Genomic DNA, 13,918 nt, shown 5'->3' with positions numbered 1-13,918 from the left:
GTGCTGGGATTACAGGCATGAGCCACTGCACCTAGCTGCTGCTTGATTTTTTTTTTTTTTTAAATAATGTGTCAATTGTGTAAATGTTTACTTTACCAGCTAGTTATGATTCTTGAGTTAATTTTTTATCTGTAGTGGCAGGTTCAAACTGTTCACATGAGTAAGTTTTACTTTTACTTTTCTAAATCTGCATTAAAATGGCCTTGTACTGGAAAAAAAATCTTTTTTTCTTCTTTAGAAATACATGTTCCATATTTCTCTACACAGATACAGAGGAGAGGGAGAATATATGTTCCTGTGGTAAGCAATCCCTTACACATGGAGCCAAGGTAGAAAGCAGGCAGGAATGATATGAAATCTGAAGTGAGGACTGGCTCTGAGAATAGCCATGTCTAGTGGCGGCTGTGACAGACCTACTAACCAGAGACAAGTGATGTCTCAGCTTGTAAAGAAGTCCTGACTTTTTAATAATTGCCATACTGACTGGCATGAGATAGCATCTTACTTTGGTTTTGATTTGCATTTCTCTAATGATCAGTGATGTTGAACTCTTTTGCATATGTTTGTTGACTACATAAATGTCTTCTATTGAGAAGTGTCCATGTCCTTTGCCCACTTTTTAATGGTTTTTTTTTCTCATAAACATGTTTAATTTCCTTGTAGATTCTGGATATTAGACCTTTGTCAGATGGATAGACTGCAAAGATTTTCTCCCATTCTGTAAGTTGTCTGTCCGCTCTCTGGTAGTTTCTTCTGCGTGCAGAAGCTCTTTAGTTTAATTAGATTCCATTTGTTAATTTTTGCTTTTGTTGCAATTGCTTTTGATGTTTTTGCCATGAAGTCCTTTCCTGTGCCTATTTCCTGAATTGTGTTACTAGATTTTGTTCTAGGACTTTTATAGTTTTGGATTGTAAATTTAAGACTTTAATCCATTTTAATTTAATTTTTGTATATGATGTAAAGAAGGGGTCCAGTTCCAATTTTCTGCACATGGCTATCCAGTTCTCCCAGCACCATTTATTAAATAAGGAATTATTTCCCCATTGCTTGTTTTTGTCAGGTTTGTCAAAGATTAGATGGTTGTAGATGTGCGGTCTTACTTCTGAGTTCTCTATTCTGTTCCGTTGGTCTATGTGTCTGTTTTTCTATCAGTACCATGCTGTTTTGGTCACTGTAGCCTTGTAGCATAATCTTAAGTCTATTTGTGGGAATGTAAATTAGTTTAACTGTTGTGGAAGACGGTGTGGTGATTCCTGAAAGACATTGAACCAGAAATACTATTTGACTCTGCAATTCCATTACTGGGTATATAACCCCCAAAATAGAAATCATTCTATTATAAAGATACATGCACATGTATGTTCATTGCAACATTATTCACGATAGCAAAACTATGGAATCAACCAAAATGCCCATCAGTGATAGACTGGATAAAGAAAATGTGGTGGCCGGGCCCGGTGGCTCATGCCTGTAATCCTAGCACTTTGGGAGGCCGAGGTGGGTGGATTGTGAGGTCAGGAGGTCCAGGCCAACATGATGAAACCAGGTCTGTACTAAAAATATGAAAAGTTAGCTGGGTGTGGTGGTGTGCACCTGTAATCCCAGCTATTCCGGAGGCTGAGGCAGGAGAATCACTTGAACCTGGGAGACAGAGGTTACAATGAGCCGAGATTGTGCCACTGCACTCCAGCCTGGCAACAGAGCGAGACTCTGTCTCCAAAAAAAAAAAAAAAAAAAAAAGAAAGAAAAGCAAGCAAAAGATGTGGTACATGGTAGATATACACCATGGAATACTATGTAGTCATAAAAAGGAACGAGATCATGTCCTTCTTTGCAGGACACGGATGGAGCTGGAAGCCATTATCCTCAGCAAACTAACACAGGAGCAGAAAACCAAACATCACTTGCTCTCACTTATAAATGGGAGCTGAACAATGTGAACACATAAACACAGGAAGAGAACAACACACACTGGGGCCTGTCAGAGGGAGGGGAAAAAGCATCGGGAAATACAGCTTATGCATGCTGGGCTTAATACCTACGTGAGGGGGTGACAGGTGCAGTAAATCACCATGGCACACACTTACCTACGTAACAAACCTACACATCCTGCACATGCACCCCATAAGTTAAAATTTTTAAAAAAGAAAGAAATTTATCTTTGTGCTGAGGGGAATTCAGCAGGGCTGAAGCAGAAGCCAGGGCTCCCTGCTGAAGCCACAGTGCGTGTGTTACATGTTTGGTGATTTCCCTAGTAATGCACTGTGTGGAGAGGCTAAAAACTCCATTCTCCTTTGAGATCCCCTTGCTGCCTTATCTTTCCAGGCTAAGTCAATCCCCCATTTCCTCCAAAATGTGTGTTATATTCTGAAGTGGAAATACTCTGAATTCCACTTGCAGCTAAGGGCTTACTTGAGCATAGAAGAGGTTAAGTCTTCCGACTTAGGTCTCCTTTGCGGTTATTTGAAAAAAATCAGAAATGAGGATCTCCTTGAGCTCAGGAGATTGGTTTCCCAGGGGGACACCCAGAACCAGATTCCTGCACTGAGCAGCCTTTGCGTGGCTTCCCATGACCTGCTGCTATCTAAAGAATTTTTAAATACTCAAAGAATGCCTTCTTGTTTCTAGTGAAAAGTAATTCAATGTTTGAGGGATTTATTACTCAAGCCTGAAGGATAAACCTCTGCATTCTTCATCTTGGACCAAGGTGCTCTCCCAAGAGCCTCTCAGCACCCTTGTGTCTTCTGGGCCGCACATTTCTTTTTTCAATAAGCTTCCGAGGCAGATAAGGAGAGGCGACCTCTGTCTCCACCCACTCTTCTGAAAGGTGGAGTCCAGAGAACAAGTCTCACATTTATATGAAATTAAAATCATACATTCATTATTTAAAAATCATTTATTGAGCATCTGCTATGTGCAAACTATTGTTCTTTATGTTGTGAAAAATACAAAAAATAAAAACCCAAAACAGAAAACAACCCATCAGAATATATTATCTCTTTCCTCAAGGAGACAATACAGGAGAGAGGAAAAAGATGAATAATGTTACATCTCAAGCCAAAAACCTGGACACTACCTTGTGAATTCCAAGGGAAACCATTCAAGGGTATGGAGAAAACCCAAACATGCAAGGGCAGAATGTATACTTTATTTATCTCGGGGGTAAACAGAGACATGGAGGTAAAGATACTTTGTAGGATAGTTCAGCCTGAGTCCACAGCACACATGTTGTGGTGTGTTGGGAAATGAGGTTGAAGGTTGAAAAGGGTAGACTGAGGCTATGCTGTGGCATGTTTTGGATACAGAATAATACTGTCCTGCCCAAAGTCAGCATTCTTTGATTGCATGAAGAAAGCGGAATTTTATGATTAATCTGGTGCAGTTAGTAGGAAATCAGAAACAGGAAACCAACGCAGCATGCCCAGTGATGATAATTTTAATACACATATTAACTGGAATCTTCCTCAGTATTTATAATATATAGGGAAGACATTATTGTCTGCACTTTACAGATGAATGCATTGAAGGTCAGAGGGGTTAAATGACTTGTTAAAAGTTACACATAAGGGCCGGGTGTGGTGGCTCACGCTTGTAATCCCAGCACTTTGGGAGGCCGAGATGGGTGGATTGCCTGAGGTCAGGAGTTTGAGACCAGCCTGGCCAACATGGTGAAACCCCGTCTCTACTAAAAATAAAAAATAAATAAATAAATAAATAAGTCAGGCGTGGTGGCGCATGCCTGTAATCCCAGCTACTCCGGAGGCTGAGGCAGGAGATTTGCTTGAGCCCGGGAGGCGGAGGTTGCAGTGAGCCAAGTTCGTGCCACTGCACTCCAGCCTGGCCTACAGAGGGAGACTCTGTCTCAAAAAAAAAAAAAAAAGAAAAGAAAAACCAACAACAACAACAACAAAAGTTACACGTAAGATAAAAGGACCAGCCTTCACTTAGACCCAAGCTTCTTTACTCTCTGTGTGTCTTTGGTATACCAAGTCCATCTTGTTCCAGAAAGAACTAATCAGACCTCTTCTAAAGTGTTCTGGAAAATTTAAATTTTTGCAAACAGAAGGTGGCTCTCGATCCACAGAGGTGGGAGGTGGGCATAATTTTGCAAGATATCTTTGCAGAGGTGTTTTAAAAGTAGAGGAAATATATGCTGACTTTCTGAATTCCACCTTTTCATTTTTTAGGCAGGGTCTAATTCTGTCGTGGAGGCGAGTGCAATTGTATAGCTCTCTGCAGCCTTAACCTCCTGGGCTCAAGTTATCCTCCCACCTCAGCCTCCCGAGTAGCTGGGACTATAGGTTTGCACCACTACGCTGGCTAACGTTTGCATTTTTTGCAGAGATGGGGCCTTACCATGTTGCTCAGGCTGGTCTCTTATTCCTGGACTCAAATGATTCTCCTGCCTTGGCCTCCCAAAGTGCTGGGATTACAGGTGTGAGCCACTGTTCCCGGCCTAAATTCCACTTCGTGAACAGTCCTGTCCATTTCAGTGTCTTATGATGAAGAGATTTTATTTGAAGACTAGTGAAAATATAGCGGAATTCATTCAGTGCTGAGATACTTCCTGCTAGTGAGTGATTTATAAAGGCAAGTTATTTTTCTTAGACCAATAGCATGTGATTGAACAATTATTGTAACACTTCTGTGTTCATAGGTCCAAAGTTACAGCTTTCTTATTGCTAGAGGTGGAATGTCACATCATTTAACTTGGCATCTGATAAGTTTACCAAGTTCTATTCAACATAACTTTTTTTTGTTCCTGGCTTCATTTATGATGCAAGGGATGGTTGGGACTCTAAGAGGAAAAATACAAGGGATGAAGGTTTGGAGACAGGTGCATAGAAGCTGTGCTGGCTACTGCTGCAGTCTCTGCTTCTTTACAATGGCAGCTACTCCAGACAGTCTCCTGCCTTAGGAATGCACCATAAAAGAAGCAGTTATTGGTTTTCATTCTAGCCTATAACCTTTAAACCCCAGTGCATGCTTGTCATACCTGGGTGAAATTTCTCAGCTCAGCAGCAGTACTGATTTAAGCATAAGTGATTCTGCAGCTCCACTTCATTAGGCTGGTGAATAAGTTGCCAATCTTCTTGAGGCACTTCAACTCCATCTCTGTGGAGACCCTCTTGGAAAATCCCTCCAGTAGGGTTGGGGGTGGTGAGGAAACCCTCCCAATGGGAAGGAGAAAGGCCAGAGCACTTTTCTCATGCTCTTCCTACTCTAACAACTCTCATTTATGAATTCCTTTTAGATTTCTGGCCTTTGGTTTGTAGAAACTGGTTGCTTCTCCAGAAGCTGCCTGGCTTGAGAGGCACAGGACTAATCCTACTATTTTTTATTAAGCCCTAGAAGGTATATGTTGTAATTCTAAGATATTATCTTTAGGAGAAAGGGGCAATTATCTATTGCCCCTTAATTTGGGGCTGAGACAAAAGGAAAATTCTATTTAATATTCTGTTTAACATTCTTTTTACTCCCAGACCCAATATAATGTATGACATATAGTAGAGGTCTAGTCAATATTTATTTAATGGAGGAATGGGTAAATGAGTGAATAAAAGAATGATCAAATAATTAAAACTGGAGAAAAAGGAAAATCATTAGCTGAATGACCTGACTCATGGTCCCTCATGAAATTGTGAGCAAGGTGTTGGCCAGAGCTGCAGGCATCTGAAACCTTGACTGAGCTGGAGAATCCATATCCAAGATGGTGCACTCACAGAGCTGATGTCTCCGCCACGTGGTCTCTCCATAGAGCTACACACAGTGTGGCAGGTGGCTTTCCTCAGAGCCAGAGTCAGAGACAGAGACTATATCAGAAGCTGCAATGTCTTTTATAGCCCAGTGTTGGAGGAGACATAATTGCCATTTCTGACACAGTCTATATTTCACACAGGCCAACTCCAGTATAATGTGCAAGGTGACTACACAAGAGTGTGAATAGCAAGAAGCAAGAATCATTGAGGCTCATCTTGGAGGCTGGCTATACCATAGCAGACTATTCATATGTCTTAACCCTTTGAAAGCTCATAAATTCAACAACACAGAAAAAACAGACCAGTTCCTTGAAAACCACCGGCCACCCAAACTCAGCTAAGATGATTTGCCAGTCTGAATATTTCTATAACCATTCAGGAAATTCAATTTGTAATTAAGATGTCCTGAGGAAGAAATGTCCAAGTCCAGGTGGTTTCACAGGAGAGTGCTACCAAACTTTTAAGTATTGACACCAATTTTAGATAATATTTTTCATCTCATTTTTTTGAGACTAGAATTACTCTGATACCAAAAACTGAAAAGAAAATACAAATTTTAAAAAACAAAGAAAAATATAGACAATTATTCCTCATAGCAAAAATCCTCCACAAAATATTAGCAAATCAACTACAGCAATGTATAAAATGAATTATACACCATGACTAAGCAGGCTTTATTCCAACTATGTGGGGCCGATCTAACATTCAAAATTGATCAGTATAATCCGCCATATCAACATGTTAAAGAAGAAAAATCACAAGATCATATAAATCAATATAGAGCAAAGCATTTGACAAAATTCAACATCCATGGATGGTTGAAAAAAAACTCAGAAAAATAGGAATAGAAGGGAACTTCTTCAACTTACTAACAAGCATCTTCAAAAACCCTTTATCTAACATCAAACCTAAGTGTAGATGACTTTCTCACCAAATTTTCTCCTCAAGATTAGGAACAAGGTAAGGATATCTATCCACTAATCTTAATCAACATAGTACTAGAGGTTTCAGCCATTACAATAAGGCAAACGAAACAAACAAACGAAAAGGTTGGAAGTTTCTAAAGTAAGAAAATTGTCCCTATTTTCAGATGACATAATTATTTACATAGAAAATTTCAAGGTACCTGCTTCCCAAAAAGTCCTCAAGTTTTCAGAATACAAGATCAGCACACAAAAATTAGTCACATTTCTGTGTACTAACAACAAATAACTGAAAATCAAAATTAGACACATAATTCAAAACACAATCTTTTACAAAATAACTGTAAAGAAAATGAAATACTTAGCTATAAACTTAACAGAATATGTATAATCTCTTTATGCTGAAAATTATAAAACGCTATGAAACTTAAAGAAGAGCTAAATAAATGGGAATACTGTGTTTATGAATTGAAAAGACTCAAAATAATACAATTGTCAATTCTCCCCAAATTGATCTATAGGTATAATATAATTCCTATCTAAATCTCAGCAAGACATTTTGTAGACATATACAAATGTATTTGAAAATTAATATGAAAAGATATATAGCCTAGAAATGTGAAAACAATCTTGAAAGTAAAGAATAAGGTGGGAGGAAGCACTCCACCTGATATGAAGGCTTACTAAGGCTGCAGGAATCAAGACAGTGTAGAACTGGTGGAGAGACAGACATAGATCAATAGAAACAGAGCAGAATAGATAATGCAGACGCAGACCTAAAGATGCCCATATGATTATGTAAATTAAACTTTTTATTTTGAGATAATTATAGATTCACATGCAGCAGTAAGACATAATACAGAAAGCTCCCATGTAACCTTTACCTAGTCTTCCTCAATGGTAACATCTCGCAAAACCATCTTATAATATTACACCAGGATATTGACATTGATACGGCCAAGAGATAGAAGAGTTCTGTCACCACAAAGATTCTGTATTGCTCTTCTGTAGCCGCAGTTTCCTACCACCTCCCTCAGTCTTTAAAAATTATCAATCCGTTATCCATTTCTCTAATTATGTCACCTAAAGAATATTGTATAAAGGAAATCAAATAGTATGTAGGCCTTCAGGGCTGGCTTTTGTTTTTTCTTTCACTCAGCCTAATTCCTTGGATACAAAGTTTTGCGTGTATCGGTAGTTTGGTATTTTTTTTTTTAATCACTGAGTAGTGAGTGTTTCGTGCTGTGGATGCAGCACAGTTAGCTGAACCATTCATCTTTTGAAGGACATCTGGGTTGCTCTAGTATTTGGTCATTATGGATACAGCTGCCCTAAACATTCATATACAGGTTTTAACCACCATATTGAATTAGGTTGAACAAACACATATAAGGAAATGTTCCCATTTGTAGAAATATCTTTAGTAATTATAAAATATTACTGAGATATTTAAGAAATTACGGAGAAGGGAAGGTGTTCCAGAAGATTGTAAGCACTCTTCTCTTTAATCATCATGCTTCTCCCTTAAACTCTTTTTTTATTCAGATGTCCCTGACACCCCATCCTTACCTAACCTTCCTTGAGACACCTTATCTCTTTCCACCAGATACTGAAGTCTGCGTGTTTAGCTCCCTTCTCGTGCCTCTCAAATTCCAGTTAGGAAAAAGAAGGATGGATTCTGATTCTGTTTGGATTGATGAAGAAAAGGAAAAGAAAATGGTTATCTCCAGAAGTTCTCTGATTTTCTCCTAAATTCCTAAACTCAAACATAGTTCACCAACATTGCTATTAATTTCCTTCCAATGATGAGTATCTAGCTTGAATAAAAAAGTATTATCCATTTATTAACACGACTTTTGCCTTTTTTTCTTGCGAAGGAATAACCAAGATTTAGTTATTCTAAAAGCATAGATACCCATATCTTGGCCTTAAATTCATTTTAAGGCTTTATTACATTGACTAAAAATGCCTTTGTGTGAGTTTTTTAGATAAATGGCACAATGCCAAAAATTCATCTAGCATCTGACATATAGATTCAACTCAATAAACATCTGAGGAATTAATACTCTGTTTTATTTTTTTTTATTTTTAGAGCATAGTAGGGATTAGGGAGAGAGTGAAAGCAATTTATAGTGCCACCTGAGGCATGGTGAAGGAAGCAGGAAGCTGTTTACGTATATTTTAGAGATCATATGTGAAACTAGGATTGGATTTATAGAGATGATAGATTATCATACATGTCTTCACAGAGCAGAGAGATGGTCAATGGATGGAACTATCAGGTTGATAGACACAGGCCATCTTGTGAAAGATCTTTCCAATAATGAGCTATTTAAAACTAAGAATCCGCTGATTTTTGAAGTAGTAATCTACCCATCATCAGGAATATTCTACTAAAAACTTCAGCACTAAGGGAGAAGATATTGTGGCATTGAGTGAAAAGTAGAGCGACATAATCTTGAAGGCCCATGCAGTTCTAAGATTCTACATGTTTATGCCCCTTGATTTTAAAAATTCTGTAATTTTTAAAATATTCAAAAATGTGCATAAATGTGGACTTGTGAACAAGTTCCTATTAAAATATTCCTATACATAATGCCATTGGAAACAAAGTCATCTGCTCAATCATCAAGTGGTCTGGGCATCTTTAACTAAATAAAGTAAAAACTAGATGCATGAAGAAAACATCGACACTGACTGGCAGAAGTGTAAAATCTGCTACAAACTCTGACAAATTTCAGAGCATTAACTCTATTTTGCGGAATCCCTAATGTTTTATTGAAAAGGGAATAGTCTTTAACTCATCACTAGACTAGTTGTTATGGTTAGTCTTCTGAGTTAACTCAACTGAAAAGCAGGTTATTTAATCAAACGCTAGTCTAGGTGTTACTGTGAAGGTATTTTGCTGATGCAGTTGTCTTTAAGTAAAGGGTATTACCCTTGATAATGTGGATGAATGTCGTCTAATCCATTGAAAGCTGAACAGCACAGTAAGTTGAACCATTGATCTGTTGAAGAATAGCCTAAGGGCTATCCTGGAGGAGGAATTCTGTCTCAGGGCCCTAGCATCAAATCTGTGGCATCAAATCCTACCTGAGTTTCCACACTGTGAGCCTTACATATGCGTTTCAGACGTGACAGTCCTCACGACAGTCCTCACAACTGTGGGATGAGGCAACTACTCAAACAATCAATCAAACAAACAAAGGTTAATTTACATATTCTCTTTGTTCTTTTTCTATGGAGGAGCCTGACTGATACACTAGTTCTCTTATGTCCACTACTGAATTGCCTGCCTTAGGGAGAAGATATTGTGATTTGATTGGTAGATTCCAGAATGTACTGAAGTCAAAATCATGATTGCATTAAAATGGTATAGCTCTCTTTCCCTCCTTTATATTTCTTTTGTGCCATACCTTCATTTATGCAAGCATTTTTGCATTAATTCATCTTTATGTGGTGGCCTAATTCAAGAATTTGGTAAGATTACTCACTGTCAGACATAGAAAAGATCTTAGAAATCAACCAAGCCAAACTCTCACTTAATAGACATGGAAGAGAGAGAGCAAAATGATTGCGATTGCTAGTACTGGGCTAAGCAGCCATGTTTCACACACATGGTTTTATCATTCTACTCTGCCTTCCTCTTCCTCCTGCCAGTAGTCTCCTCTCTTCCTGAGAAAATGAAAACTGACTGATTTTGCTACCATAGGGTAAACCAAACTAGCATCTGGAATTAGGACAGATGATTATGGATGGAGTATATGAAATCATGAGGAACAGAAGTTGCTACATTCTGTTCTGGATTCCTACTATGAACAAAGGCATTCAAGTCTCCAAAATTAGGGTGACCAGCCACATCCTTTGATTTTTGGAGCCCTCTAGGAACTCTGGCACAATCAAAGCTAATACATTATATTGAATTCACATATGGTTCAAATATGTACCTTTCTCTGTCCATATCTAAAGCATCCAAGAAAGAAAAAGATCTTTTGCATCCAACAGCAGCTGTAGAATTTGTTTCCTCTCTAAATATAGTTTCATTTTTGAAATAAAACCAAGAGATTAACCAACAAATTATGATATTGGTACAGAGAAAGCGAAATGCAGTGTCTTAGATTTGATGCTGAAGTGGGACATTGGCTTTCTTCTTGGAAGTGTGACTCTTCGTTGTATATGGTTGTGAATACTCTTTCAGCTGGCATTTTATACCCTAATGTTAGATACTCAGTTTTTATTGGGGAGCATGAATTTGGGTTATGAGGCAAATAAATAGTTGTTCTTAATGCCTGGAAACAGGTTGAAATGCAGTGTTACAGATCTTACAACATTTTCCTACAGAGGTTAAAAATATTCAGAGATTCATGGGTTTTAGTCACATGAAGTTTTGTGCTAATGCCTTTTTCTCAATTTTGCACATTAAGCCAAAGAATAAATGAATGACTCTAAATTAATGACTAAAAGGTTTCTAGACATAGTACCTCATTGGATCTTGATGTTAACCCTATGATGCACATTAGGCTGAAAAAACTAAGCTAAAGTAGAGAGTTTTGTGATTTTCCAACATCAGTTAACTAGTGATCAGCAGCGTAGGGTCTTAAATCTGTTTTTTGTCTCTAAATGTCATGTCTTTTGATTAAGATTTTTGGCCATATAGATTATGAAAAAGAAATGTTAAGTTAAACAATGGAACCACTCTATTTCTTATTTATGGTTTGAGAAAGATTGACTCTCCTGGAATTTAATTCTCAATGTCTAAATTTAAGATCAAGATTTCTAATGAAGTTTTATTTTTATATCTGTGGAATGCATGTCTGCCATAAATGTTGAGCAATTTCCACACTGTTGTAAGCAATGAATGTGAAATTCAAGTGCTTCCGTGATTTATGCCAGGTTGTTGGCATTCAAACATGACTCACAACTCCAAGCCAGCAGTTCTAAATCTCAACAGTCCCACCTTTCAGTTGGGGAGTTCCCAGGGTTAATGGTCTTTGGAGCCAGTATGCTCCCTGAGTTTGAAGGTGATTCATTGCTCTGGTACGAAGTTTGAGGACTAGCCAGTTGAGGTGGATTCCATTCAGCACCCAGTTCAACAGAGAACACAAGACTGATTCAAACCCTGGCTCTCCCACCTACATAAACGTTACAAAATCAACAAACATTCACTTTACAATAATTTGATTTGTATTTTTAATTCAGTCACCAGTTATCTACATTGGACAACGTGGAAAAGAAAAGTTGACTTGCTTATTACTGTTGGCCTATGCTGGCAGGAGGGTTAATCTTTGCCCAGAAAGTGTACACCTCACAGCTGAGTCACTCTATCTGTCTAGAACACTCCTCAACACTTATGCTGTTACTTGTCTGAAGAAGTCTGTTTTTCATCCTCTGTTGTGATGAATGCCCGTATTTTTACTCAAACTTGAGCCTTTTTTCAACCAGTAAAAATAAACCTTCTTGTCCTAAATAAAAAAGACCACCTCAAAAGATGGCTCAAAAGGAGTCCTGGAAATCAAGTAGCACTTATGCAGCATGATTTGCTTGTATTACTATAAGTGACAATGACTCAAAATCATATGGATTAAATTTTCTTGCAAATAAATACAGGCTCACTAATATGGAGTTCGGTTTGTATTTTGCCAAAAATACAGCAACATAATAAGGATTTGTAGCCTTTCTTGAACCAGAAGGATCTGCTGTTCAACAGTAGAAAGTAAAATGGATCACAAATATGAAACGTTCCAATAGATATCAATAAGGCATTCTGAATTCTTTTTAAAAGTTAGGCTAGCTGTTGATTTTGATTATAGTTAAAATTTTGCAAATGCTGTAATTTTTAAATTAACATAAACAAATACTGTTGTGGGTAATTAAAACATTTCTTTTCTCATTAAAAGGCATTGCCAGTAAAGAAACTAGGGACAAATATTTAAGATGAAAAGGGACCAAGAGCAAGTCACTGACAAAGCAAAACAAGAATTGAAAATTTCTTCTTCCAAGTCCCTTACTCAATCTTTCTTTGCCTTCTAACTTCATGCTAGTGATTATTTCAAAGATAACATGATATTAACAGTAACACATATGATGAAAATAGTACTAAATGCAATAATGCAACCTTAACTAAATGTAATTTAACATCCATGCTTAGAAATGGATTACTTAATGATTCAATAGTTGGACTAGTCCAGCTAAAATATATGCAAAATACGGTTCTAAACTGGAGAAATCATGATTTGAAGATAATTGATAAGATCCTGCTTTTTTCAGCCATATCACCAGTTATATGCAAATAACTATAGGTTATAGTGAATAATTCAACTTCATCTGGATAATGCTGAACAAAACTCTAGAGAGGAACTGTCAAAAACAAATGTTTTTATTTTTATAATTTTGACTAGAAGCCAAGTCTTATAGGATTTTGCTTGGAATTATATGCTGTTATTTGCAAGCAAAGAGTTCCCTAGGCTTTTAGATTGGCAGAGCTAGTAAAATACTGTTCATCTGAGGCTATTGAATCTTAGCATTCTAAAAAGTTCCAGTCTATTACTGCTGCTAAACTTAACCTCAGGTGAGCCACACCACTGAGGCATGAGGTTCAGTACTCTTTCCAGTATACGAAGTGAAAGTTCCTTCTGCCTGTGGTTTGACGAACACACTCAGACAGGATCAACCTGAGGAAGGGCCAGTCCTTTAGTTTTTCATTGCTTTACCAATTATTATTTTAGTGCTTACTAGGTATGCAGGTACATGTGAGGTCCAAGCAATGTTTTTAGTTCCAGGGAACTCAAAGTCTGGTAGTGGAGAGACATGCTGAAATAAATAATTATGGTCAAATATGAATCTTATAATAGAAGTAGACACAGAGTGCTGTGATCTTTCAGAATTCAGAATGACCAGTTATTTGAGATTGGAGTTGGGGTGAGGCTATATCAATTGTCTAGTGCTGTGTAACAAATCATTCCAAAACAAAGAACCTTCAAACAAAAGGTATTGTTCATGATTTTGTTCTGGGATCTGGGCTCAGCCACACAGTTCTTCTGTTGGCATCTCTTGGGATTACTCATGGTGTTTTGGCTGCAGCCAGAGGATCCAAGAAAGTTTCCTTCACATACTTGGCAGTAACATGGAATTTGCAGCTGAGTGTCTTGGCTCTCCTCCATGTGGCTTTTCCAGCATATTGACCCAGGTTTTTAATATAGGGGCAGCAGCTTTCCAAGAGAGTGAGAACAAAAACTG

The 13,918-nt window shown here is 37.8% G+C and overlaps 1 long non-coding RNA gene across 1 annotated transcript in view; it reads right to left on the bottom strand.

The window, feature by feature from the left end:
- Window positions 1-13,591, bottom strand: part of LOC123568630 (uncharacterized) — a 28,233-nt gene extending 14,642 nt beyond the window's left edge. The window contains exons 1-3 of the long non-coding RNA XR_006692046.2: window positions 13,415-13,591; window positions 10,630-10,710; window positions 8,252-8,366 (exon numbers count right to left, since the gene is read on the bottom strand). This is a non-coding gene — a long non-coding RNA (uncharacterized lncRNA). The remainder of the gene's footprint in view (window positions 1-8,251; window positions 8,367-10,629; window positions 10,711-13,414) is intronic.
- Window positions 13,592-13,918: the final 327 nt, after the last annotated feature.

Source organism: Macaca fascicularis, chromosome 14, assembly GCF_037993035.2.
Source record: "Macaca fascicularis isolate 582-1 chromosome 14, T2T-MFA8v1.1".
NCBI lineage: Eukaryota > Metazoa > Chordata > Mammalia > Primates > Cercopithecidae > Macaca > Macaca fascicularis.
Note: the sequence above shows the minus strand (reverse complement) of the source record. Positions and strands in the feature narration are given on the sequence as shown.